Below are 23320 nucleotides of genomic sequence, written 5' to 3' on the forward strand. Positions count from 1 at the left end.
CAACATATTTATTTTTGTGTAATTGCGCTATTTGTATGGAATCAAAAACCTAAAATTTAGGCCTAGTTTATTGTATTTAACTTCATTTTCCTTTTTAATTTTATCTAATTTCTTTTTTAATTCGTAGTATCAAAAATATTGCTACAACATTTCATGTTGAAATATTAGAAAAATAAATACCTTTAAAAATTTTAAAATACTACTATTAAAATTTTTGCATATTGATTTCCTTAACGGAGATCTGATTTTTTTTAAATTTATGGTAAATCAAATGACCTGCCATTTGAAGAGTTAATTAAATTAACTTTATCATTTGTGTTTTCGTCGTAAAGAGGATAGAATTGTGTTTTATACATTTAAATAAAATTTGTTACTGTGCTAATTTTAAATAAGATGTATTTAAATAAATTCTCGGACAATTAAAAGCTAATCTGCGCATTCGTTAAAAACATTTATTGTCAATGATTTAGCTTTAAATTCTAAAAAATATTTTTTTAAATTATTCTCAAAAGTCTCCATTATTAAATTTGCATTAATCGAAATCTTTTTCTTTATATTTTTTTTTAAAAACTTTTTTCAGCTATAAGTCTGTTCTATAGCACATTTGCTGAAGTGTTGGTTTGCAGCTAAATTTTGACTTTTGAATTCCTAAAGGATTATAAAAAAATATTTTTTCTTTTTTGCTTTAATTATCCACAGAATTCCCTTATGGCGTTTAATATAATGCTTGTATTTGTTGTCTGAGGATTCATTATTTTAATTTATCTATTGTTTTGCAAACATCACCGTACTTCCTCGCGCTCCTTTCATACTAGCTTTTTGGTGCAAAGATCAGAATATTTTAAAAATATGCGCGTAATCTCCCATTTTCTCAGTGGCTTAACAGAACGAGATCCACTTTTAAAATGGGTTCATAGTATTTATTTTCTTCTTACTTACAAAGGTAAACCATCGCAAAGTGCCTGTGAAGGCCACGCCGAACCTTTCCCTTTTAACTGTTGAAATTCATGCCAGCCAAGAACCGACGAATTACAGAAAAGCAAACACGAAATTCATATTCATTCTTCGATTTCGCTGAATCAGCCGCACATTCACATTCTCTAACTACTTTGAATGTTTTAAGGCCTAAAGAAAGACAAGAATAAGTAACGGACGAGATTCAAGTTATAAGGAGGTAGAAATGAAGATAATCTGTCTGATGTCGTAATGTTAGTATTTCTATGTATTCTTATTGAAGTGTAAGTTCCTTTTAAAGAAATAATACTGCAATAGTTACGTGTAGTAAACCCATGACAATTCTTTGCATGTATTATGTTTTTCATTATAAGCGCATCTTTTGAAAATTAAATTGCTCGCATAGTTTCACCCTTTCGGTTTTCGACCAATAAAATTAATAAAAGAGAGCGAAATTACTCGAGAAAATTCAGTATGTTTATATAACTACAGTAAAATAATTTAAGTAAAAAAATGCCCAATATTCGTTTAGAATCTTTTACGTGTTGCCAATTTTTATATTATAAAAAAGAACGTTTTATATTTATACCATGGAATAAATAGTAGTATTAATGCAAATTATCAATAACTATTATTTTATCACTGATAAAGCTTATAAACTTAATACCAAGAGGTTGATGTATTTTGTAAGCTAATAGCATGTGTACTCCTAAGGATTTAAAGACTTTTCCAAGTAATTAAAGTATTACTTTGGCTAGTTAAATTCCCAAAGAAAGTAATAAATGCTTTTATACTGTCAGTTGCAATCCTTCTAGTTCTGGCAGTAAAAACGCCAACTGCTGTAGCGTTGTACAGCTCGAAACCCAGGGCAGGCCTGGATCTTTATACATGTGTATTGTTTAGCAGCAGAGGGGCAATTAAAATACAGATTTCAAAGTCCTTCGAAAGAAAAAAGCTAGTATAGGATTCTTGGAACTGTCCTGTGAGGTGCTCTCCATAAACCTTGACAGAGAATTGAACAAATCCATGTAATAACCCATAATATGTAATGTATATATAATATGTAAATCCGTAATATATAATGTGCCAAAGGCCTTCGCCATCGGTAGGTACAGCCACTTCTCTTTTGCCATCTTCCCTTTTGACAAATCCTTGGACATGATCTATAATGTGTTCTGATCAGTAAAATCAATAAGAACAACATGGTTCACTTACATCAGAACTTTATTTTATAAACAAGAGGAAAATCAGTTTGGAATATAAACTTTGGCATATAGACAGTAAAATAACATACTATCAGCATACTGGATGGAAATAAATCTAATCTGAACGGCATCTGATTTATCAAATTAAATATTAGCTTTAAGGCAGGTGTTGAAGATAAATTAGCTATTACATGCTTCGACAAGAAAGGTCACAAAGTTATTTAATTTTATATTAATTAACAATTCAAATTATTTTATTATACATCCTGATTATCGGAAATGATCCAGAAAAATAACTGCACAATAAATTCGATAATTATTTATCTATGTAAGAAAATTTGATCAAATTCCAAAATATCGGCCTAAATTTGGCAACTGTAAATAAATTCCACATATTGATACATCTCATAAATACGAGATCCTTAGTACGTAACATACGTATACTTTCCCTTTTGTGACGGTAGCACTGAATGGCATTAAACTTTTATTTCTACCAGTGTTCCCATTTAATGCACTTACTGACGATCATCTGCGGTCATTTGGTCAGCTCACTGAGTTCACTTTCTTCTTTTCTTACCTACAGGTCTTTCGTTGGCTTTTATAAGACCCAGGGGATGGTAAAATTAACCCCAAACGGATTCCATTAAACCCATGGGTGTTCTTTTATTTAGCGGGGAATGCCGTCATTTGTTGCTGTTATTGGGGATTCAGTGTTAATAGCCGGGATTTTTCCTCTTGCCAATCGATTGTATGTTTAGCAAGAAATATTGGTTCAATTATTTGCACTCCCTTGAGACAGAACATGAGGCTTAGAATTGCGAGTGAGGTATTTTCTAAGTATTTACGTAATTTAATGAATAATGTTTGTCTGGTATTTAGTTAAAAATTTTCATACACATGAACACATGCACGAAGTTATACTATTTTAAAATACATATAAAGTGCATAGGAATGTAACGAATTCATAAAAATAAAATTCTTCTACATAAAAATTTCGTAAATAAGAAGTAATTCAAAGTTACAGGACATACGAAGTTAGGAAAATGATCGTAGGTAAGAAGTTTTACTGTAATTTTGTACGATATTTTAGTTGTTTATAATTTTCTTCTAAATTTTTGGAACTAGAAAGTTTGTTTTAATTCATCAAACAAGCAATGCAATTACCTTTAGCAAGAATATTTTTGATATATTTTTAATTTTTCCCCCTGAAGTTATTTCTTAACTTATCAATAACATAAGATAAAAAATTACTAAGCTATGTAATAATAATTTAACTTAAGTCCCTTTTATTATTTTGCTAACTTTAAAAAATGTTTGCATTTCATGTATTTCTCCCTTGTTTCCTTAGTTATAAACACTCACTGCCTGTAAATGTTTTAATTAATTTTTCTTTAAAAATGTATATATGAAAACTTTATATAACGAATACAAGATAAATTTAACAATCTTTTATACCACACGAATTTCTCAAATTGTAGCATTAATTTTAAATATTTCTTGACTGAAAATGTTTTAAATAATTTTTTCTAAAAACGAAAATATGAAAAATTTATATAAAGAGTAGCAGATAAATTTAATAATCGTTTATACTAGAAACATTTCTCAACTTGTAGCATTAATTATAAATATTTCTTGCCTGTAAATTTTTGAAATAATTTTTCTCTAAAAATAAAAGCATGCAAAGAGAAATCGATGAAATTACAAAGGAATAAATTATATTAGTTAAATATTTCATACAGTCGTAACAAAAAATCAAAAATAATAGTTTAATTATCTTGTAATATTGCAGTTCTGATACAAATTTTCTAATTAACAATTCCCCGGAATTTTAAATGTACATGGGGTGATATATATGCACGTAATTATACAAGTACATGGCTTATAAATGTACATTACAAATGATACATAGACAGTATTAAAATAGCACAAAAATTACTTTTTAAACTGAGACTCAGAAGCTTGGAATTGTGTCCAAACATACTTTATTCTGGAACTGACCAATAAAACATCGTAAACATTTCCTTTATATTTATAATTCTATAGAAAGGCATTCCTCATTAAGACTTTATACCTAAAGATTTGTTAAAATTATTATCTTCTAAGTCAGGGTCCTCAAGCTGGAGGCCAGCGGGCTGTATGCGGCCCTCGAAAAAGTTTTATGGGGCCCAAGAAGATATTTTAATTACGTATTTTTTGCAAGTACGGTGTTGAAAGATTTCAAGATTTTTGTTATTTGAAGTCCGTATTTAGATCATTTTCCTTTCAATTAAAAAGCAAACATGTATAATGCGGCAGAAGGGTTTATAAATAGAGCTAAGTTATTTACAAAATGGAGCTAAATTACTTACAAATTCATATAAATCTTATACAAAAATTTGAAATTACAGATTTGATTAATTTTGGTTCATACTTGTGAAAAAATAATTAGTCTCAGTTACGAATTTTCGCACTAAGAATAATCACTTTGTTTGGGAATACATTTATGCGTGAAGAGCTTTTTTACACACTTGAAAATTAATTAGAAAAAAAACATTCCGATTGACCTATTAGCATCTACCTTGATGACGTAATTTCTCATGTAGCTACAAATTTTATTAGAATCGAAACGCTACCAGATGGGAACAGTGAGAAATAAGCAAGCTTATAATTAGTTATACATAGAGATACGTATATTTATTTATGCGTGAAAGAACAATTTAATGAATAAGATAAAGATAATAATTTATCATTACTTACATTCGAGTTTGTCGCAGTCGGTAAATTTTCTCTGAAAACTTGGGAACTTTTCGGAATTTTCTTATTTTTTACTTTAAATCGAAATTAAAATTATTTGAAAGAAATGTCGGTCTAAGAATTTAATATGTAGCTCCCAGTTAATTTGAGTTAAAAATTGTAACCAATAAAATGTTTTCAAGATTACAAATGTTTACAAAACTTTAGATTTCAGATAGAAAATAAATAAAAATTTGAATTTTTTCCTTTGAGATATTATTCTTGTTTATGTATGTTTTGATAAATATTTAGTAAGTGAAATTTATAATTTATTTAAAATACTTTTTTTGTAAATAAAATTTTTCATTAAATATAAAAGAAACGAATTGGGGCCTCTTACTCGTTGGCTCACGAGCAATATGAGTTTGGCATTACTGTTCTGAGTACTAAGGACAGCATTTTCAGAGTAAAAACAAATACAAACATTTCGCTCTTTCACTATCATTCCTTTTCTATAATTATATAATATAAATATATCCTATGCTCATTTATTTGTGTATTTCGATGAAGGAAGCAATTAAAAATTACGCGCCATATTTTCTTTCCCATTAAAATTAACAGATTTTTGATAATTACTGACTTGATACTAATGAGATGTATTTATATTAAATTGAAATATATGCAGTGAGGTTTCTTCTTAACTTACGTACTCTCAAAAAATGAATAAATTTTGATAAACCACTTAATAACCTTAGTGCTTGCGTATTACACCAAGGAAATCAAACATTGCCAGAGCATTTTGAATACCACTTTGATATTATTGGCTGTCTAATTAGCTCACTTACTCATTGCTTGCGATATCAAAATCACAAAATATGCAAATGAAATAGAGATGTAAGGACGCCTCATGCATTTCCACTGATTGTGAGGTGAATAAGAATACCCACGAGAAACAAAGACATTAAGTTAATATAAACCTCAATACATCATATCTTTCCATTCAATATTTATTTCTTGATCGCAGAGAAGGGAGGAAATATTGGGATTACCAACTTTAATCGTTTCAACTTAAAGCTAAGCTCGCATACAGATAATTTTTGCGTAATTATTCTCTCATATCTGTAAAGTTTGCCTTAGAGTGAACATTAAATTTAAATCAGTGTAAAGCCGTAGCAGTTGAAAGATAAAATTACGAAACCCTGAAGTGTTAAACAATTTTATCTTATTCTTATAAGGAATTGTTAATGGAAGTGAAGTATTTCCGACTATTTGATCATCAATAAAACTGCGCATCGTACTCTGCAAGCAGCTAAAAAATAACAAATCAAAGAATTGAAACACTATACTATAATTAACTAGTACATGATTGGATGATACATATTAACACTTGAATACAAAGACTTGTGTTACCAAAAAATAAAGCGAGATTAAATTTGTTAGCCGCAAAGGGATTATTATTACCAATCTTATCTTTTGCATTGAAATATTTCTGAGGTGTACAGTTTTTCAAATCAAAAGTCGATCGTATATTTACGTACAGAATTTCTCCCCACCTATGTAACAGAATCATAACAGAACTGATATTAATGTAAATATCTGTAACTATTTAAATTCTGTCAATCACGCTTATAACGCATACAATGCGTATAACGTATTTTTAAAACATTTCAAAAGCTTATAATGCGTAGATTCATAATTATAACAATGTCGAATGTTTGCTTTTAGGTCGAAAACGTATATGGCTTATAACATTCATACGTAATATATACATAATATGTAATGAATGTGAACGAGGTTTGATATATAATGAATAATTATATGTAATATATGATATATAAACTTGGTGCAAAATTTAAGTAGCAATTAATATTTCAACATCAACCAAGAAATTGTTGAAAAGGTGTTTTTTTTTTCGAACCAGAACAATGAAAAGCCGACTCAGTAGAGAGAGGATGCATATGCACATATCAGCTTCATGACTTCTGGGGATAACATCAAGGCATGAAAAACGCGAAGGGTCAGCTCGTGCAGTGCATGGTAACTTTCACAAAAGATAGGAAGACGCATTTACAGGCACTCTTTTGTCAGTGAAAAGGATGTTGTACTTGCAGTATGGCTACAAGAATACATCAAGACTCATTTAGACAATGTAAAATTACTGGCGTTCTTCAAGAGAGTCGTAGTTTTACATCTATCGCTCCAAGAGTTTGGATGTGAGAAGGTTTGCCAGTGGTTGGGCTAGGAAACAAACGATGAATATGAAAGAAACACACGGTAAATAACGTACGAAAAACTAAGTTATAAAATGCCATTAAAGAACAGTACTTGCCATAAAACTTGAACAATGTTTCTTAGATGAAATTCACGTAAAACCGTCGATTAGCTTTTATATTTTTATTATACACATTTAGTACACTCATGTCGAAAACTAACTTTATGTGCATGAGTTAATTTATGTGGAATGATACATAATATCATAACCTATAAATACAAATAAAAAATTTAAGAGCATAGTATTGTGTGTATAACTGTAGCATGAAACAATAAAAATGGCAATATTATGTTACGACGGGCACTCAGAAATAAACTAAGAATAATGAATTTAATGTAAAGTATGATTTCCCCTGAGTCGTACATTTTTACGTGAGGCATTACATTCTTAGCCATAGTTTTGGGAAATTAAATTCCACTACTTCAGCGATGCGGTCTTCAGGTCAGTTACATTTCTAAGAGGAGGATGCCTTCGTGCAACTGGTTTCCGAAAGTAGTTCCTTAAGTTCTCTATCGAACTAAGTTTAGGAGATTTTGCTAGCTTGGTATTTTCTCAATGTCTTCACTTTCAAGGAATTCGTTCAACGAGGTTTGCTTGATGTGAATGCGTTTTATCGCCTATGAGTAAAATGTTAGATCCATATAGCCTTTAAAAATTAATACACAGGGTTTTAAAATCTTCCCCCAATATCTCCGACCGGTCACGGATCGGTTGTTGAAACTGTGTATCGGAGCAAGTTCATCAATCATTATTCCTCCCCATACCATCACCCTTGCATTATAGAAATGGTCACATTCCATAACATTCGAAGGAAGATTTCGCGTTGCTGACTTCCTCCTGATGTGAATACGATTAGAATCAGGTGTTAAACTAAACCTGTAAAGAGAATATAAGACCACTGCTATTCAGTCCCGTTCTAATGACATTTGCTCCTATTAAAGCGATCTCTATTTTCGTTGTGATGACAGTCAAACACATATCCTTTTCTAAAGGGTTTTCTGCATATAGTTGGACGTGATACAGAAGTTCCATTAGTGGCTGCAAGCTCAGAACTTAACTTTCGAGCAGTAAACTCCCTGCTAGGACGGGCAGTTATTGCTATGTGTCAATCTTGGGAAGCAGCTATTATTTTATTAGAGCTTGTCTGGCCTTCTTGCAACAGTTCCTGAGTAATGAAATTAACTTTCCATAGCTGTAAATGTTAAACGACTATCTGTCGTGATGTATTTATACATCTCACTGCGTACTGATTGTTTGGACTGCTTCCAAACGGCCGATGATACGAAACTTCTCACGTCCTTAGATTCGATGCTTCGGAGAGTTAACAAAATGTTTTTGCACACTGTAAACAAGAGCTATGTTTCCTATTCACTTTGCGCAGAGAGCTCGATCCACCCACAGAACGTCTTGATCTGCATAACAGAAACCGTTTGAGCATTTTAGATAGGATAATACTAATTAGGCTAGGCTTTAACACATTCCTTGCAAAATTGGATTACAAATTTTTATATTTCAAGGAAGTTGCGCGTATGTAAAGATAAATTTGGACGTTATTGGTGAGGGTATGTCTTTAAAAGTAACAAAAGTATGTATCGTTAAACAAGTGGATATTTTTCGAGGAAACAATACCCCCCGAATACTAAGGCATTATCCATTATCTACAATCATGACTACTTTCCACCCACATTTTGTTTCATATTTTTTGTACGTTCGTTTACTTTACTCTGATATTATATGATAGTATTTTTTCACTCTTTCCCAAAATATAAACTCGAAGATCTTTAGATAGGTTTGGTTAATCTATCCACGGTCAATCGGGAGTTGATATCTGATATACGTTCTTCATAATGTATTAATCAGAACTACAGTAACTATTATTATTAGAATAGAATTACAATTACTTTAGCGCTTACCGTATGACAAACTTTTGCAATTGACTTTCCGCAATAACCCAGAGATAAATCCAAAGACTATAACAGCCTGTAATTGTAACAGTTGTTTTGGTGTAACATGCATTGTTTTGTGTTAGAACTTTTCATAGTATGGATGGCGCTGTTGCGCTGAAAAACGTCTTCTGTGTGTTTACATTATGTAACTCTAGGTTCGCCGTTGAGATGTGTCTGTACTGCGATATATTTTGGTGTTTTCATTGAATATAAACGAAAGATGTCGTCATGTATTTTTGTATACCAAATCAAGATCAAAATTAGACTGATGAAAACTCGTCGAAACAAAAATAGCGTTCGAACAAGAATCGTCAAGTGTTATACTCGCCTTTCGAACTTCGCATTCGTATCGTTAATCGCTTTGTAATATTTTGTTTAAAAAAGAAATAAATTATTAAATTGTAACGGTAAAGTTGTGAAAGTTTATAAATGGTGATAAAGTTATAGAATATTATTTGGTGAAAGTACGACTTTTAGATATGGTTTTTAAAACATATGAAAAATTAGTTTTGTGTGTCTTTCTCTATATGTTGATCACATTGTACTTAATTAATTTCTCAGTTTTAAAGTACTATTATCCTGACATATAAATCTCAGATTTTCAATACAAAATATTTTTGTAAAATGTAGTAGTATGATAACATCAAGCTTGAATGTTAGGCCATCCGCAAGAACATAACGGAAATGTGGGTAGAGTTTATCATATGAAATTATTTTTTAGTTTGTGCTATAAGCTAGTTTGTAAGTCCTACAACGGGAAAAAATATGACTACTTTGTGACTGATAGCCAAGTTTTAGAACCCATGGGAGAAAATATATCCATTTTCATGAATTAATGAATTCTTGCTTCGTTAAACGAATTAACCAGCGGCCAAATTAATGTGACATATTCAAATAGGTTTTACTGTCAAATGCGTAAATATTTCTGAAAAACGTTTTTAAACTGTAGTATACCCAATTTAACTGAAATAATGCAAATAATATTCCATTCTATGTAATATAACAATGCATGATAAATCTTGTAGAATTTTTTACATTATGGGAAAAAGAAAGAGCAATGTTAAAAAAAGAAACTGAAAAACAAAATATTTGAATTATTTGATTCAACTTCTATAATAAAAAACAGGAATTCTGCCTTTTGTATTCTTTTGAAGCTCATTTCCGATCAAATAACACTGATTTCTTTTTTCATTATTATTCACTCAGACTTCTACATTTATTCCAAGAAACTACGTTGAAAGTTTCATCATACTTATATTTTTTTCTCAGCAGCAAGCCCTTGAAATAGGATAATGATAGAAATGGTTCAGCTTTCAATTTTATCGTAATAAAATTTCAAAAGTTTCATTTGTATAACAAGTTTTATTTGCTTTTATGTTTTGTTGACCTTATTTCTCAATTTTTTAGCTGATTCTGAGATTTTTGTACTTCTTTCATTAGTTTCTCTGTTCAATAAATTGAACAAGATCTTTTAAATAAATTATATTCTTATTATATTTAAACTGTAGCATATTGAAAGGTTTAAAGCAATTGTACAATCCAAATGACAATCATCGGGTCATCCAAATGACACGCACACAAAAATTTGAAGAACTATGGAAATTCCAAAATAAATTTTAAAGGCAAGTTATTTTAAAGGGTGAAATTTTTACACTTTTAATTAACACATTGCTTGAAATTCATTTGCAGTCCTGTTAACTGTGAAACCTGTTAGTTTGGTGCAAAGTGGAAATGAGTTTTCCCAAGAAGGACAAATTTTTATGATTAAGCTTTATTTCGCAATGCATACATTTTATAACGATACCATATTTCTCACGCATTTCTTTCTTATGATGAACACTTCTAGGTTCTCAAAATCAGCTTAGAAAGCGAAAAATATTTATCTTGCTATACTCCGTTATGAGCATTTCAGTAATTATCTTTAAGCGTTTCAACCGATATTCCTTAAGAATGCGCTGTGAAGTAGTGCTCAGTCATGAGCATTCGTTCTGAACTCGTCTTTTATCTTGTACCAAACATATGGTTTTAAAATGTTTCTAAAGCTAATAGCATTAGCTACAACTGAAATTTCAAATGTTATAGGACATCATCTATTAAAACAATTTGCCATTCATGTCCATTATGAAATTTCCACATATTTTTATAATTTTGTCCTTAATAATTCTACCTTCCACCTAAAGATACTGATAACAAATGTGATATCTTCCTGATAACTCAAATCATATTAATCTTAGCGAATTGAAAGACCATATGTAACAGCAGCTAATAATACCAATTATAAAAATGCATCCTTTAGATAGACAGAAATCTACAACGTATAGATTTTACAAACCATATAAATTGTTCACATTGCTCATATTTATTTAATTATTAATTCCCGGCTGCTTGATCCAAAATTTTGATAACAGTTACGATTTTTCTTATTTATTTTTTTATTGTTTCTTCTGACGTCATAACTGGACAAGGAGATCTGAAATAGGTTGCATGCAATGATGTATTGCTTTTTATAGAATAAACATTTCAAAATGAGACATTTTATTTCTACCTATACGAATCCACGCAGGTAACTAGCTTTCAATTCATTCGTATACTAATTTTTTAATGCTTATATATGTAATTTATAGTATATTTTTCATTCAAAATTAAATTATGTCTTAAACAATGTACATATTTTGACATAGTTTAAAACAATAATCTTATATTTTATATGTTTTGATGATAAAAACGTTTGTTTACTGTTACTTAAAAATTGCTTTTATTTCCAAGTACTTTAAAGCATTGATGGATATGCACAGCAAGAGGCATATTTTATCTACTCTCACATAGTGCAATAGTCTAATATCGATTTTTTTATCCTACATTTTGCATAAAACATAATTATTGCATGATGTTTCCGTCGGAATAATAGCTGTGACACTTATAAAATATTAGTCTGGATATTAATAGCACTTTCACCTCAGATTCTCTCCTAATCAATGAAAGCAATAGGCTATTCATTAGATCGATTTTGAAATTACAGAACTTTAATCATATCATACCATTTTTTGGACTAGCACATGATGAATAAGAATAGTGTATGTCAATGGGTCAAAATAACTATAAATGAAGCAACAGTGTTAAAGAAAGCACCTATTTCGGGACGTACAATAGCGTATGTGATGCTTTTTTGCTAGTTATAAAGCAGCAAAAACAAAAATCGCTCTTTTGAGACTGGTATGTTTCTATAAGGCTGCGTTCGAAGAATCGTTTGAAGGATAGAAAAAGGATATCCCATAAAAAGATTAGTTGTATGGATTTAATTTGTTTTATTTATGAATTTTGTAGAAGGATAATTAAAGGTTTCATTAATATAGTAACAAAAATATATTTTGTTGTAATGTATGTAGAATGTATAGAGATACTAATCAGTTACTAAAGGTAATAAATAATAATAATAAAGAGAAAATTTAAAAGATAGTTAAAACATATTTTCCGCCCTATGTACAGATTTATTTACCCTTAAATGTAACTATAATTACATCAATTAGTCATTCATATGTTAGGGAAAAGCATCTATCTAAAATTTTATATTATAAAGTCACTTTGCTCTAAAACTCACTGAAGTAACTGCACCTCCTATAATACTGAAGATTAATCATTTGGCGTGATTAAAATTTGTTTGAAAAAGATTATGCATTTTGAGAAAAACAAACACGAAGCTATTAAAATGCCTAGAAATATTCCATAAAAGCAGCTTCAATATCTAAAGCTGAATTTTGTCTGAATTAAAATGTTAGACGCTGGAAAATTTCCTTTCTGTATATGTAATGGATTTCCTGAATTTTCAAATAATTGATTTACTTGTCATCAGCTGGTTAAAACTCAGAACTTAATAAAGCGGTAAAACCTCAACCTTCTACCAGGTCTGACGTCAGCTGAAAAGGCTTTTACACAGATTACCTTGTGAATTATGCCAAAGGCTCATTATTATACGAAGGACAATGCACATAGTATCCCCTCGAAGGCGAAAATTATTTTTGTAATTGTTGAAAACTAAGTGCAAATTCCTTGAGTAATAAAAAGTCGTGGAAGGTTAAAAATTCAGTGAATTCAACCGGCCATCAAAGAATGGAAAAAGCTATTTATACTGAAATATAAATTGCTGAACTTAGTTTTCAGCGCTTGGGTATCGTCAGCAGAAAAGCAGAAAACCGGTTTTTAATCCTCGTGTTCAGCAAACTGAATAAGTATCTGTGCTGTTTTGAAGCTAGCGATAAATTTTCTGGAAATAATTTTTAAAAAATACCAACTCCGTTACCAACACCGCCAATCTTGGGCTTTGCAACTCTTCAACCATTAGGAAACAAGAAGTCGCTTAGCAATCGCTAAGTGGTGTAGATTTTAAGTAAAATTCAAAATTCTAGGTTTCGAAATCTATCATTATTTTCTCACATTAAACTATTGCTTTAGATTATTACTAAAAAAATATCAGCCATACTATGTTATGGTTGCCTATTATGGGTAATTGCTGTTAATAAACTTCAGAATTTTCTTTTAAGTAATTTATTTAATAACTGTGTTAATTTATGCATTTTTAATTATCATCTGAATATTTTCATTAAAATTATTCCATTTGATTTTATATTTTATTCAAGAAGAAGTTTTGAAATGATGTTCATTTAAAAACTGCGGTTAAATTTGGCATTTAAACAAGATATTTGAAACTAACGCGGCAATCAGCAAAAAAAGGTGAATTTTAATTAACTCAAGCAGTCACCGATCATTCGGAAAATATCGCCTCTGAACTCGATCCTGGTTGGTCACAGCTTTAGGCGTAACGCTTGACCGCGTTGGCATGAATCTACTTTTAAAGTGGGATTCAAGTATTAGAATGTAGAAGAACTACCGTCTGCATTTAATATAAGTAATAATAGGAATGTAGAAAGTCCTAATACAATGATGGTTTAATATCAGAAAATTTCAGCTAGTTTTATTCGGCTATGGAAAAAAAGCTACCGAGATCAGCGCAAGCTGTTTGAGAACTGCGTACTTAATAGCACATTTTGTTGCTACGCATTTCGCCTGGTCGGCACTGTGGCACGGACGCCGGCTGCTACAGTCTTTGACCTGGGTCCGAATCTTCGAGTAGGCATGGATGTTTATAAGTGTATGATGTCTTTGGATATGCGGGCACTTAAAATACTGTCGAAAGGCTGATGATAGAGGAAGATACCTGTTGAATGTTGACAGAGGACTGGGGCGTCATAGTTAGTCGGTTTTGAGTCACTTCGTCCACTATCTAGTAGAAGAGCGGCCGTCAGGAAAGAAAACATTAAAAGTATGAGAGTAAAATCTACAGTACATCTCTGCAATTCTATTTCAAGTGTCCATCTGGCAGCAAGCAGCTATAACGCTGTAGGCTACTTCCTTACATTGAATGGTACTAAGATACATAATAATATACAATAAGACTGTACTTGATAAAAATAAAATACAATAAGATTGCATTGTATAGAGAATAGCTTTACATAGAAGGCATAGATAGAGTACAAAAGTCGTTGCTATTCGTCTTGTAGCATCAACTAAACTCTATTTCCATTACTAACTAGACGCAATTAGACAGAACTTGTATGAATGCATCTTCTTCGTTGTGTTAAACGAATATTTATCAAAACTTAAAAGCATTTAGCTGTATATATTTTCCGAATTATTTGTGCCTTATTTGTTTGCTTAAAGAGCACAAATTCTCTTCACGATTTCATAGTAAAACACGTTAAAATGCGAATTCGCCTGCGTGGTATTAAATAAACTTTATTAAGTATATTGATTAAAAAGTATTAAAACGTTTACAGATTCTATATTTTTATGCTTATTACAGAGAAACTAGCTGAATATTTACTCTAAAATGGTGAAACATGGCTTCTAAACATCACAAACAAGAGCTTAAAAATCGAAATCCAAATCAAAGAAAAACTGACTCTCGGTGGCAATGCTATTTTATTCCATGCGTTAACGCGAAAGTAAACACACACAAAGACATATATGAAATCACTAGTGGTTATACAAAAATGTTCGCTTCGATATTTTCTCGAGATAAAAATGTGAGATGAAGAAGAACGGGTGGATATTTTTTTTCATTAAGATAGTCGCCATGATGTAGCTGTTATAAAGAATCTTAGATCTTAGATTTTATTTTTTCTTTCTTTTACCACGTCTTTTGAAAACTTCAATTTTCCTCCGGCTAAACCTTCTTTCAATATACGTGTTGTGTTTTTATATCTTTTGTTGACGGTTCCGTAAGTTTCTAATTAATGAGTTTTTTCTTTGCCTTTGCTTTACATCTCCTCCTTGCAAACTCCCCGAGCTTCCGCTTTATTTATAGTACTTTTCTCATTATTGTCCCGAGTTTTCTCATTTTATGAAGTGTTTGAACTAATACGTTACTCTAAGCCGCGAGAGACAACTGGAAATAATTTAAATAAAAAATAAATTGTTGTCGGATTCCCTTTATAACCTATTCAAAGTTGTAACGGTTATTACGATACTAGTTACGTTATTCTATCTGCACTGTGTCTTAAAATACCTGAAATGATAATATTCAAGAAAAGCTTAGCTTTGGTAATAAGTTTATTTGCTTATACTTTGCATGTACGAGTTATCAGAAAGAAAGAAGTAACTAGGTATCTCTGGGGCGATTAATAAGGAAATCTTTTATTTAAAAATTACGAATTTAGCTAATCTATTTTCTTTAAATCAAATATTTTCCTAACACGTAAATACTGAATATTTTTATCCTTTTCATTCGAAAAGATTCAGACAATTTAATGGAACTTAAAATTATGAAAATATTAAAGGGCATATTTTATCCAATGCTTTTTCGTTTCTGTAGAACTAACGTTTAAAATTTAATTATTACAATTTGATAATGAAATTTAAAACACAACTTCAGATAAAAATAATGGAATATTTAGGATCATGTTTTATAGAAACTGTCTTCAGCTGAAAGAAAAAAAAAACGGTATGCTTTCCATTTACAGTTAGACTTTATAGAGACTATTTTATTTTTTTAACAGTTATAAGTAATTTTGAAACCTTTCCCTTTTAATTCTAGTTTTCCATCTACAACTTCCTTCCAGAATGATAGTTCAGTATAGCGTTTTATGTAAATGAAATAGAACCAGTATTTATTAATAATTTTAGGCACTTCAATACGAGAGCGCTGGAGTTCTCAGTAGAGCGTGTTCTGCCTTTGGGCCACGTCGTTGCTGTATACGTATCCTAAGTCGCGCTTTCGAGACATGAAAAACGCAAGTTGTATTTCGTCAATCGGCCCATTAGAAAGGGAGATATAGAACTGTCTTTTTTTTTTCTTTTTTCCCCGCAATGGACATGTTAATATTTGCCGTTGAGGTTTAATTACAGGCTTACTCGGTTGGTTATCTTTGTCCAGTTTCGGTTAAAGTTTAGTTAGTTAGAATTAGTTTAGTTTCTTTTTTTCTATTTTAAGCACAAGTGGAGGCTTACCAGTAAGCCCGAAAAAGGGGCCGACTGTTTCCTTCAGTGAGTAAAAGCGTATGTTAAACTTTCCTTAGCCTTGCATTTTGTAGTTGTAAGGAGACTAGCGAATAGTCGCTAGACACTTCCATAAATGTTCTAGCAGCCAAAGATACATAAATTAACTAGAATTTTAAATTCTCGTTATTAGGTCCCTTACATTACACTTCAAGAAATATTAATAATTATGTTGAAAGTGGATAATTAGCCAGTACTATTATTGATTATTAGAAAAGCTTTATCATAAGAATGCTTTACATATATTTTGATAGTGAATTAAAAAAAAAAGATTTTTATACATCTCAGTCAACAAAAATGTAACAAATAAAACAAAGAAAACGTGTAATGTCTGGTAAATAAAAAGCAAATACATAACTATTGTCGGCAAATATATATATATATATATATCAATGCAAAACAATTTACATAGTGTGCATTACGTTATATAAACGAAATTCATGCAACTGGCATTTTTTCTAACATCATGCTTTTTAACCTAAATTATTATCTTTATAGCTTTAAATGGAAGCAATATATTTATCGGAGATAGATGTATGCTTTTAACAAAATGCGCGTTTAAAACCTGAAAGCGACTAATGTACTATTCAGAGACCATGTTTCATTTGGAAAGTCTTTTCTTTTAGGACAATTGCTGTTTCATCGTTTGCAGCATTATTTTAAGAGCGAATTAATTTTAAGCAACACCCACATAATATCTGTAACTACATTATTTCGAGATAGGTTTCGTCAAAATTACTATGGTTAGCACAGATAACGACTCTATAAAACTATAATGATTTTTAGAAGTAAATAAAATCCATTTTCATTAATAGCTTTTGGTAATTTAAAAATTAAATAAAATGTAGTTATGTAAACTTATATAATATTGAAAACGAAGTAAAAGAGTAAGACTGAATTTTAGAAACACTCAGCTAATAGAGCATTTCGTTTTTGTGACTTAATGCTCATATTACATAAGAATATAAACTACAATTCTTTTTATCCTAGATAGACCTTGGTGACTTTTGCAAAGCTTATCTGCAAATTGTAATCTATCTAGCACTTATATCACTCCACGTGTAACCTACGTACCTATCTGTTTTATGCACCTTATGTATCTTAAGTTATATTTGTCTTCTCTTCTCTTAAACCACCGATCTTTCCCACTATATATAAGTAGAGTGTTGAGAATAACGGCTTAAAATATGGATCTCAAATTATTTTATTTGCAGCTTAAAATGCGAAGCGAACTATTTACGTGGTCATTTGTCGGAACGTTTTAGCATTTTCATCTTCAGTCACGTTTTATGCTCTTACAAGTGTGTTTAGTAAATAGCTGCTAATTAAGGTTCGGTTTTGGTTTAGTTGACTATGGAAAAGCACATTAGAGCTATTTGCTTAAAGAGAGAGATGCCTTCATGAAGGATTTGATTTTCTAAGAGAAACAGACTCTTATACACGTTACACATAGAGAAACTACTCTAGCATTTGAGTCTCTTGATCTATGCTGAGAGGATCTTTATTAGATCAACGACTACATTAATTTGTCTTTATTGACTTTGTTGCAGGTCAGTTAATATTTAATATAGAGACTTTTCCGATTATTCGTTTTTTACCCTTTCAGACCTAACCATTCTATACATGCAATTATATAAAAAAGTTCATGAACTAATACAGAAAGCTGATTTTTATGAAAAATGGACATTCGCTAAGAAGTCAAAAATTATATTGTTTTCACCTAAATAGAAATTTTCTGAATGGAAAATACAGCTTCCAGAAGAAAGGTCTGTATTAAGTACCTTTCAAAAAAGGTGAACGTTTCTCTTTTTAAAATAAAATGTATCCGTATATTTTAATAGCTTCAAAATTAACATGTTTTTAGCTAGCTGATTACATTATTTTAAAGTGAAAGCCTAATTAATAAACGTAAATTAAAATATTTCGGACCTCTTTTTTCCTGGCAGGGGAATTTAAGTATATGTTATTATTAGACATATTGATAAAAATAATTTTCCATTGACATACTATAAAAATATTTTATTTAAAATAGTTAACAAAATGTTAGTTAACCAATTAATTTACTTAGAAATATTAATTAGCAATTTGAAGAGATCCCTTTTACAGTAGTATTAAAATTTTATGTTACATATATGCTTATAGGAATCTAAGAACAGGTTGAAGTTTATTTTTCTTCCAAAAGATGTTGTACGTGTTGTGCAAAAGTTTTGTTTTACGAGTGACAGAAGTTCGGATGCAAATACCATACGAAGAAAAATGAAAAATGGTTCAAAAGGCAAAGGCACCGCAACAATATGTGAAACCTAGAGAGAATAAATTTAAGCTTGATTCTACACAGTTCTGTCAACAAAATATGAACGTTGCTCTGATATATTCTCTTAGTGCTAAAATTTTAGTAAGGTTAGATTGGTTAGATTGGCTCAAAGGAATTTACTTAAGATGGAAGTAGACTGCACTGAATTTACTTTTTATTCAGGAACTGAATTAAAATGGGATGAAACGTTTCACATTTTATTATATCTATACCAGGTATTCTTAACGAGATAGAGACATAGTCCTCTTGCAGGTTTTAGAGGATAAATGAGGCCAGCCTTTTATTTACCTGTAAAGAATTTAGTTTTAGTTTATGAGCATAAATAACTATTTTTGTTCAAGTTTGGTATTTAGTAAACTTTTATACACTTTTTGTTGTTTAAGTTGTGAAACACGTTAAAAATCTTTCTAAATATTGATAAACATATATAACAACATAAAAAATCAAAAGTACGTTTAAAACTGACGACATATTCAGTTTAGTAGAAGTAGTGTGCAAAAACCAAAACCCAGAAACAGTTCCAAGATTGCAAGAGATAGAGGCCAAAAATATGCCAAATACAAAAATAGAATATGAAAGTTACATTTTTCACTGCATCACCATCAGGAAAATGGTGCACAAATAGAAAAGACCTTTCTGAATCGACATAGACACAAAATTGAAGCTTAAAATTTAAAAATACTCTTAGAAAAACAATAAAAGTATTAAAGGTTAGATTGATAAAGACAAAAATTCTGTACATTCCTCAACGTTATGTTCTTGGACATCATATACATTTCTAGAACTGGCGCAAACATTTTTTGAAATCAGAAGTAGTACAGCATCATAAGAAGCAATATAATATATAAAACAGGTAATATATATTTTTTTTCTAAAATACAGTTATGTTTTCTGGATTATATCCTGTGCATTCAATCAACTAACAACATATCCTTAAATTATATTGCAATTCTATTTAGTAATTCATAATACAAAATTCCGTTAAAATGTATTTGGTTAAGACTTAAACTATTATTCTAGGGAAGAAATTTTATTCTTTAAGCAATTCGAACTTTTATATTAATGAATTATTAAAATGAGAAGAAATTTCAGTTACTAAGTTGTTAGTTTCTTAAGTGTTTCTCTAATTGCACATGATAATGACCGAAAGCAGTTTTCCTGGACAAGAACTTTGAAGTAAAGTGCCATTTCGTTTAAGAAGAGAGAAAATTTATAAATGTTATTTGAAATTTTGGTAAATCCTAATACTATTCGTATGAGAGAACTCTCAGATTGAGTCTACAATTCGTGTGGATTTAATGGTTCTTACGTGGTTTAGTATACATTTAACTATAAATATGTTTGTGAAGCAGAAACCTGTTTTCCATCAACTCTAATTATCTTAATTAACCAGTTTTGATTAAATATCGGAATGTTTGTATGCCAAATGGGTGCTGTCATTCCATTTAGGGTTGCGTTTTTACCGGCCGACCTATATCTCATTTCAATTATATCAAATACCTGAATATTTACACGGTAATAATCACAAACGTGTATAGTGGCAAGTCTATATTGAAAATGACCTTCATTCGTCTGCTGCGAATAAGCCATTAAGGCTCTTGATCGTATGGAAAAGAATTTAAACATTGCTCACACTTCTAAAAAAGTTCTAATTTTTTTGGGGGGGAGGGAATAATTATATAAAATTTGTATAATTCGTACGCAAAATCGCATGGAACATTTTGTCTAAATAACGGGAACTGTATTAACTCAATATTTACAACCCTATATTCAATATTCGAATAACTACTTGATAAGATATTTAGTGTTTCGATGATGCATATTTTTATGTGCATATAGTGAGTGTTCCTATGTATCTTGATCTGAAACTAAATCAAAAGCCAGATCAGGTCAACGATGTTTATTGTGGCTAAGAGGCAAAAATTCGGCCTACTGTTAGCTTTGAGAATCTATTAGATAAAAGTAATAATTTTCCATATCAGTTTTAATTTTGACGGAGAATCCTTCGTACCACGTGTCTGTGGCAGGGGATGGGATCTTCTCTCTCTTTCCATAACGCCAATCTCTCTAGAGAACTTTCTTCTCAAAAGAAATTTAAGTGCCCCCGTGAAGCAAAGATCCTGTACACTTACATATTTGTCCGCTCCGGGATACGAATCCGAGCCCTAGTGATATGGCAGCCAGCTTTCTTATCACGATATATGTATTAATTACTGGATCATTTAATTTTCCTTTCGTTTTGTTAAACGAAAATTGGTAGTATGTTCATTTGGTACACATTTCCCTAACAGCTATTCAGCCTATAAGGTATTTCTCCTGCTTTCTTGACATGCCTTCGTCGTGTGGTGGTCTGGACGCTGGGCGCGTATTCCATATGTCCGCGGTTCGATTTCCGCCGAACACGTTGCTAATTTTTCAATCTCTCTTGCTTCCACAAATATCCTAATGACTCTGAAAGCCCATCTTTCCAAAACTGGTTATACTATAAATAATGCGTCATTTAACGATAACAAACATCAAACATCCTGGGAGAAAAGAAAGCATTCAGAAACGTCGCAGTTTTAAAACATCGTTGCAAAACTTATGGTGGTGAAAGTAGAGCATCTACAAATTATCATGCATGATGATAACATGCCAGGTATTTACTTTTCAGACTTTAAATGTTAAAAATTTATATTCGCACATGTGCATATGCTATGAATGTTAAAGTTAAGATAATTTTAAATTTATGCATTGAAAATTGTTATTTAATTAATATCTTTTACGAAGTAATAATGGCAGTTTATGAAAACTATAGTCTCGAAACATTACAAATGGAAAGATAAGTAGTTGCATTAAGTTACCTATATTGTTTAATTAATTATCAAATTGGAAAAATTAATTTCTTCCTCTTTGTTTATCTGACCTCCTTTTAGTAAGTATGAAGTCTTGTTTTGTTTCAATTAGTTAAGTAATTTTAATGTAGGCCAACCTCATACAGTTACTTCTTTTCCATTTTCTAATGTTTTAAATTACATTTTGCACGAGAAACTGCCAGTACAGTTTCATAAAAGGGATTAATTAAACAATGTTTTCTAATAATTGAGTGCATAAATTTAAATTTCTCTTAATTGACATATATACAGGATTCGGCAGTTAAACTACTTTATTTTAAAAATGAATAACACAAATAGTATAAGCGTACGGCTTAAAAATACTATCATTAAGGTGGCTTCCATTCTGGTCAATGCATTGAGGTAATCGAGTTTTGAAGTTTCTTTCCCTTTTTACCAGCATATCAACGGGTATGTTGTCGAGAGCCGCTTGAATATTGTACTTCAGTTGAGCCAGGGTCTTTGCACGTTAGAGATTTCAGATAGCTCCACAAAACGAAATCACACGGGGCTAAACCAGACGAGCGTGCTGGGCACTGACGATTGCCCAGTAAGGAGACAAGGTGTCCAGGGAAATGTTCTCAAAAAAAAAAAAAAAAAAAAACGTGGTCCAATGATGCCTATTCTGGACAATGCACACCAAGCAGTCAAACGTTCTGTATGGAGGGGCTGCTCATGAAATTCTCGGGAATTCGTGCCACTCCATTATCGCACGTTTTGCTTAATGCATGCTGCAACCGGAAAGATGAAAATGAGTCTCATCGCTAAAGAACCTAAGGCATATTGTCATATTGTCATGAGGCATATTGTCAAGAACGACTTTGCATACATTTTTTCGAGAAAGAAAATCGCGTGGATTAAGTTTTTGCACCACTGACAATTTATATGGATAAAAATGCAGTACGTTGAAAACTACCACTCCACGGCAAATGCGCGCTCCTCTCTCGTCCACTGCATGATTGGTACTAAACCTACATGACATAAAATGTTAGATACCGCTCTTTTCAATGAACGCCACCCCACCCTTCTCGGAATAAATGTCGCTAGATGGCGCGCGTTTTAGATAAGGACGTTTCCCTGCCACATCCTGTAGTATTAATTTTCTACTCATTTCCATTTTTTGAATGCTTACGTTTCCTTCTTGCTTTTTTTCAGCACAAAATTATTAGCTAATAAAAAATATCAAATATAGAGGCAAAAATATTCCTTAAGCTCCCTTTCCTTTTTTAACAGATGCGAGGCTGATTGGCTGAAACACACATTGCTTCCCAATAATGCCTTGTTCAATTATTTGAGAATTTCGCACGATCAATTGGGTGCTACTCGAAGAAGCTTCGATTTTGGATGTTTCCATTGCCGATAAAATTATTTTTTCTCCAGATTTACCAATACACATTTTCTTTAGTTTACATGTGTAACAGAATAGCATATATTTTAGAATAATAAATATATTCTAAATTTAATTGCACTGAAAGCAGAATAAAACGTGCTTA

At 31.0% G+C, this 23320-nt stretch overlaps 1 protein-coding gene across 1 annotated transcript in view; it reads right to left on the reverse strand.

The window, feature by feature from the left end:
* Window positions 1–23320, reverse strand: part of LOC118200827 (cell adhesion molecule Dscam1-like) — a 1398975-nt gene that overhangs the window by 1229761 nt on the left and 145894 nt on the right. The gene's annotated exons all lie outside the window — the stretch shown is intronic.

The sequence above is a fragment of the Stegodyphus dumicola genome, chromosome 12 (genome assembly GCF_044657685.1).
Source record: "Stegodyphus dumicola isolate Sdum_Otavi_A_Nest chromosome 12, ASM4465768v1".
Classification (NCBI taxonomy): Eukaryota; Metazoa; Arthropoda; class Arachnida; order Araneae; family Eresidae; genus Stegodyphus; species Stegodyphus dumicola.